Raw genomic sequence first — 6812 nt, forward strand, 5'->3', positions numbered from 1 at the left:
CAGAGAGTCATTTTTGGGGAGCTGGTTTCCCCCTAAATTTTTAACCGACATCATGTCCAATTCCGCCTTTGTGGGGAGGCAAGTAAACAAAAAGAAAATAATCAGAACGGACATTTTGCAGGGAATTTTATGATTAATCAGGAGTAACACATCCAGGGCATTTTGTGATTAAATCAGAAATAACTTTTTCCAGTTACTTTTTTAATATTAAAACTTTGTTACATTAAACATAGTACCTATTCACAATGCCTCCCCACGGGACAGATTTAGACACCAGGGTCATTTTTTTAACGTGGAGAAAAAATTGTCTTAGTCGTAAAGGATTTCTCTTCCACTGAGAGAGAAGAAATTGAAATGTAGCGCATGAAGAACAGATACTACACTTTGATCTTAGCCAAAAGGCCAAGAAAGACAAATAATTTTTATTAGCGACACCAATTTTTTTTTAATATTTGAAGGGTGACAAGGTTTATTTGGAATATTCCACTTTTTGGAATACATCCACTTTCCTTTATTAGCACACAGCATGATAACGAACGTAGCGATGAGCATAATAATATAATGATAATAAAAATAAAAACATAATGATCGTAGACTTATTTCATTTTGCTGTCGTAACTGAACCTTATAGTATGAACATGCGTATATATATATAAATATATATATATATATATATATATATATATATATATATATATATATATATATATATATATATATATATATATATATATATATAAAATGGGTTAATACATTCTAACGAAAGAAAGATGTATATTTAAATAAGGGAGTAGTCACCAACAATGTGTATTTTTAACATTATTTTATTATTCCGTAAACATTAAAAATCCCCTATTTCACCCCCCCTCTCCAAACAAACACAATATAAGACTAAGTCTTATATTGTGTTTGTTTGGAGAGGGGGTGTGTGTTTGAAATAGGTTTTTTTTAATGTTTACGGAATAATAAAATAATGTTAAAAAATACACATTGTTGGTGACTACTCCCTTATTTAAATATATATATATATTCACAGTAACGTAAACCATATAATTCCTTATTTTTTCTCCGTATTCCCTGAGCAAGTCACAAACGCATAATGCACCCTTAAAGAATTTATCTATGAGAATATCATTTGTAGAATCTTATCCTAATTTTCGACTTCATCTCCTTGACAATACGTAAGTCGAACAGTATACTACAAAACATACATATAGATGCAAAGCGAAATTCTGTATATAAAATATGCTGTGTTGTAATGGATAGCTTTTACACACTATTATGTTAATATGTCACAAACCGATTAATATTAATATTACCCCAAAATACTATTTTATCAAAATTAGCATTTTATAGTTCTGTTTTTACATATAACACATTGTTTCATGACACCGTTTAAATAGTTTACTTGTTTTTATTTTGCAAATTCGTCATAAAATCTAATGAAAGCTTAACGCTGTAGATATTATTTAATAAACAACATTTAATATTCAAATGTGAATTAACGTATAGCCTTAAACTTTGCTTCTCTCCTGAATATTAATATAACCTTAAATTTAATAAGACTAGCTTATTTAAAAATACACAAAAAATTAAAAAAATATATTGTTTAGAATATGTTTATATAGCAATGAGAGTATTATTAAGCTTAGTTATTATTTGCCAAAGATACGTTTACATTATTTTAATATATTGCGATGTATTGATAAATCAAAACATTAAAATGTGATACATTGGTTTTAAGAATGTAATTTTCCTGGTTCGGGAATGGATTTCCGTTCTAACGAGCAAATAACGTAATAACAGAAAACACTTGAGCTTAATAATCACCTTTTCTCCTGTTCTTATCTCCTTTTCTATTTCATGAAGCAAACATCGCCGTGATACGACTGCGTAGCCATCACACGATTTTAATTATCTATTTACAATGTTATAAATATGCATGCGAGAAAATAAACTAATATTGTACAATGTAGCTTGTTAGCATTATTTTGCGGATATTCAAATGGGAAGATTCTTTGACTATTTTGATGTTCAGCGAATACATGTACGTAGCAAATGTTATAAAAAGCCGCAAAGTTACCGTGGTTCAAGGAAGAGAAAACTTATTAAGGTAAGATGTATTAGTTGTCTAATTGTAATCGTTAAAGTTTTGAATCGTACTGATTGGTGAAATATAAACATTTTTGTTCTTTTTCAATGCTCAGCCATATGAACATAAACTACTATTTCTCAAACGAGAACTCATAATAGATGCTTCAGAGCCATGAAGAAACTATTAGTCGTAAAATAAGCTTAAATATGATTTTTTAATTTTTCCAGATTTCGTATCTATTATTGCAACGTTATCGTTTTATATTAGTAATTAATTTTAAAAAAATGAAAAGAAATAAATAACAATTCGGGTCGACGTGTTCTTTTTTAACAAAAGTTTTTTTTTTTTATTACCGTTACTCATTCGCTGCCGTTATTTTCCCACGCGTTCATACGCTATATGTTACATCATTATTAAGTAAATTGTCTATCGATTATAATATATTAATAGCTGATTGTCGGGCGTTTCCTGGTTGTTAAGTACACTTTAATATGATATTTTAATTAATGCCAATTTTGTTCTTTTTATTATAGAAAATATCCATTGATTATTACATTGTACCAAAAATATATAAAATTAATTGAACTCCAAATCAAAACTTTCAGCGCTACAGCCTTAATCTTAATTAGCGTTTCAGCCTCCGTCGTTACTGTCTAAGCTATTGTCAGACGGATAAAATGAAAGTTAAAAATTAAACGAGTTTAAGCTAAAAAAATGTATGAGTAGGCAGAGGTTAGTTGATTTACTCTTACTAAACTCTTATAAAAAATCAAATAGAAAGTGTTCACGAGATCCAAATACTCTATATATCAAGGTTCGTGTATGTAGAACAAAATTAGAGGAAATTTGTAGAGAAGTTTCGCACACACAAACACGGTTCGTGTAGATCTTAAATCCTAAATTCTACGCCATTATGCACAATGTCGAAACTACGAAACTATCCATATATAGAAGTCAGCGCAATTGTTAAAAGAAATCAAAAATCTTATAAGAGAATATGTCGAATATATAATTAATTAATTAATTAATTAATGCTCGATTTTCAAAGATATATGCAAATTTTATTTACATTCATGGAGTAGATCGCATATCCATGACTGAGTATATTAAGACGTTCGTTTAATACTTTTTCAAAAGAAAAAGTATGCTTTTGATATCAATGTTACAGCGAGAAACAAATGCAACTTTATATGCATGTAGATATATAGATTGATAAATATTGTAACCCAATAAATGGTACATATTTCAAACTTGAAAAATGATTCGAGTGCTCTCAGCTAGTATCAAAACTTACATATATAACAGTTCAGCCTTAGTCCTTAGCGTTTAACGTATCGTCAGGAAAAATTACACACATTTTAACGTACAGATGTATATATTTGCACATGAAACGTTTAGTCGAGTTACGCCTACCAAATTCATTTTTTAACATTTTCACACTTTAGCAGCTATTGTTACCGTATAAATCCCCCCCCCCCAAAATCGCTACACAAACGCAATTAACCTACATCGCGTTACTTTACAAACTTAGGTTTAGCAGTAGATAAATTTTACAAAAAATGAGGACAGACACACATACATAGTGAGTATTGTTTGCATTTATCGGGCTACTGTGCTCATATTGAATGTGATTTTTACATCGTTTCGGCCGATGTAAACTCTGACCTTCTTCAGGTGTATCGTGTCGAACTCGGGAATTTGGACAGAATTTGTAGCGGAAATTTGTATTTACTTCACGGGGGTAGCATGCTCTTATGACGTCAGTCATGACTAGATATACGTCCTAAGTAATTCGCCATTGTATTGTCCAGTCGCACACACTGGGGATACACCTAAAGAAGGTCGGAGGTTTCATCGACCGAAACGTTGTGAGAATCCCACTTAAGAGGAGAACAGTTCTACGATGAATAAAAACAACAAAAAAAACAATCCTCATCTAAAAAATTCGGAAAAGGTATAGCGAGTTTTAAGTTTTAAAATTCGATTCACTTGAATGAATTATATGATCGTAAAATAAAAAAAAGACATGTAAGAAAAATTAACCACTGTGGAGAATTAATAATCCTAATGGCATAGAAAAATTATGCTGTAACGGAATAACAATTTATTTCCACTTTACTATACCAAATAAACATCTATAATCATCTATAACATTACTATAAATTAACTCGTAAAATTAACTAGGGAGCCTTTATGTTTACAACGTAACGTAGCTAAAGCATCTCGTTTGTAATGTCAATTCAAATATTCATATGTGACAATTACGCTTATGAAGTGTATTTCTTGTAACTTATCACAATTTTTTTTACCAGAAACTGACTACTAATCGAGTTCGGGAGGTCAGTAGAGGACAAATATTAATATGTACACAGTTTTAACTCTGACACAATGTGATGGTTATTAGTGTTGGGAATGTGGTAGAAATTTGCTAAAAAAGAACTCAACATATTTACACTGTATGTGGAAACAACAATTTTGTAGTTAGCTGGAAAGTAGGCCAGTGGAACAGAGTTCTGCATACATTTAGTTTGAGCTAAGAACCTTGGTTAATGAAATGTGTGTTTAAGTTTGGGCATTTATAAGCTATGGGGATAATGGTTGATAGATTTTGTAGCTGTTTTGTAGTTTGAGTTTTACAGAGGGAGAATCATAGATTTAAGCTCTGAGGAGCATTTACAATTTAGATAAAGATAGAGCAGAGACAGGCTCGCCAGGTCACTTTTGTGGGAAAGCGATTGCGAGGATGCAAACATTGACCTCGAGCAAAGCAGAATAGTAGCTCCGTGCAACTCTTCCGTAGGTGCAGTAAAAGTACTCATCTTTATGGATATATTTAGCTCTTGTACAGATAGAGGATTTCGTCGGCCGTGGAATACATTCTGGATCAGTAGAATGATGCAACCGTTTTTCCAGTTATTTTAGCAACACACTAAAAAAACTTCAACCATAATTGCGCCCATACTTACAAAACTGTTTAAACGTTGTCTTAAGGATAAATGCTTCCCAACACCCTGGAAAATCTCATCGGTTTGCTCTATATTAAGAATTCAGGTGATCGGTCATCTCCCTCTCAGAACAGGGCAATAAGTCTCCTGTACATCATGAGTAAGTTGCTAAAATCTGTGTTAAATAGAGAAGTAATCAACCATCTCAGCAAAAATAACCTTCTTAGTGACACACAAGATGGTTTCCGCTCTGGTAGATCTACAGAGGATGTGCTTACAGTTATATCTCATAGGATTAGCGAATCTCTCGACGGAAGCAACCTTTCTAGGACAATTGCTCTTGACATATCAAAAGCCTTTGATAGGATATGACATGAAGGCCTACTTCACACGATCTCCAGCTATGGTATAGCTGGAAATGTATTCTCAATTATCAAATAATTTCTCTCTGATAGTTTCATAAGAGTAGTAGTTGATGAGCAAAAATCAGAAGCTTACAGTATTAATTCTGGAGTCCCTCAGGGATCTATCCTGTGCCTAACTCACTTCCTGATTTTCAGTAATGATCTTCTAAATCACATCCTTACATAATTCGTAGAAAATTATGCTGATGACACTACCATCTATTGTAGCACATCTAAGACCCTAAACGACCAAGTTCTCTCCGATTCTCTCTCCTTTGATCTTGAGCACGTAATACAATGGGGGAAAGAAGTGGCTGGTTACTTTTAATGCATCTAACACCAAGCTTCTATCTTTACATTATCAATGCTCTGATCCTCTTCTGGCATCAATTGAAATGATTGGATCTCGTCTTTGGGAGGCCTCATGTTTTGACAAGCTTCTGGGCTTAACCTTTACTCCTGATCTGAAATGGAACACTTACATCAAATCTGATGCTAAAGCCGCTGGAAAAATGGTGGGATCCTTCTATCGATCCAGTAGATATCTAACTGCTGATGCAATTCTCTATCTATGTAAGCGCCAAGTCCGTCAAGAATGGAGTACTGTTGCCACATCTGGGTAGGTGCTTCTAGAAAGGACTTATCCTGCCTTGATAGAGTTAAAAATAGACTTTGCAGTCTCTTCCCTGCAACCTCTCTACCACAGTAGCGAGTTTGTCTTTGCTTCATCGTTATTTTCATGTCACGTGCTCCACTGAGCCTCAATCTATGGTTCTTTATAGCCAAACTTTCACAAGAAACACTCGTCTAGCTAAAAATACTATCAATAATTCCCCCCACTCTTTATCTGTGCCTAAACCTAAATGTAGATCACATGAACAAAACTTCTTTCTTGGAACTGCACGCCTGTGGAACTGTCTTCTGTTTTCCTGCTTTCCAGCTAACTACAACATGGTTGTTTTCAAGTCCAATGTAAACAACTTCTTGATAAGGCGTTCCGCGTAACAAATTTACTGAATTTTATTGACTAACAATTACTATATTGTCCAATTGACTACTGTACACTCATTAACCCTTATCCTTGAATGGCTCCTGTTCCTTGATAAGTGGTGATACCTATGTAAAAAAAGTGAACGCCAAACATAGAAACTTGTCGAAAAAGGGTGCTTTTTTAAGCTAGAGCAATTCATATCTATTAGGATTATGTGGGAATCAGTTGATGGGGAAAAGATAAATCTTGGTTTTGGATGCGTTAAAATTAACAAAGCACGTTTTGCCTCAATGCGTCATGTGTTCAAGGTCGCACGAGCTTCAGAGTAAATGTTAGTTGTTCCTGCCTCGGGATTGCTGACATAATGCTAGTGCCCT

At 33.1% G+C, this 6812-nt stretch overlaps 1 pseudogene; it reads right to left on the reverse strand.

Moving 5' to 3' along the window:
- Positions 1–299: 299 nt before the first annotated feature.
- On the reverse strand, positions 300–415 carry LOC145285282 (U2 spliceosomal RNA; annotated as a pseudogene).
- Between the last annotated feature and the right edge of the window lie 6397 nt (positions 416–6812).

The sequence above is a fragment of the Euprymna scolopes genome, chromosome 9 (genome assembly GCF_053919585.1).
Source record: "Euprymna scolopes isolate OS-2025 chromosome 9, ASM5391958v1, whole genome shotgun sequence".
Lineage (NCBI taxonomy): Eukaryota > Metazoa > Mollusca > Cephalopoda > Sepiida > Sepiolidae > Euprymna > Euprymna scolopes.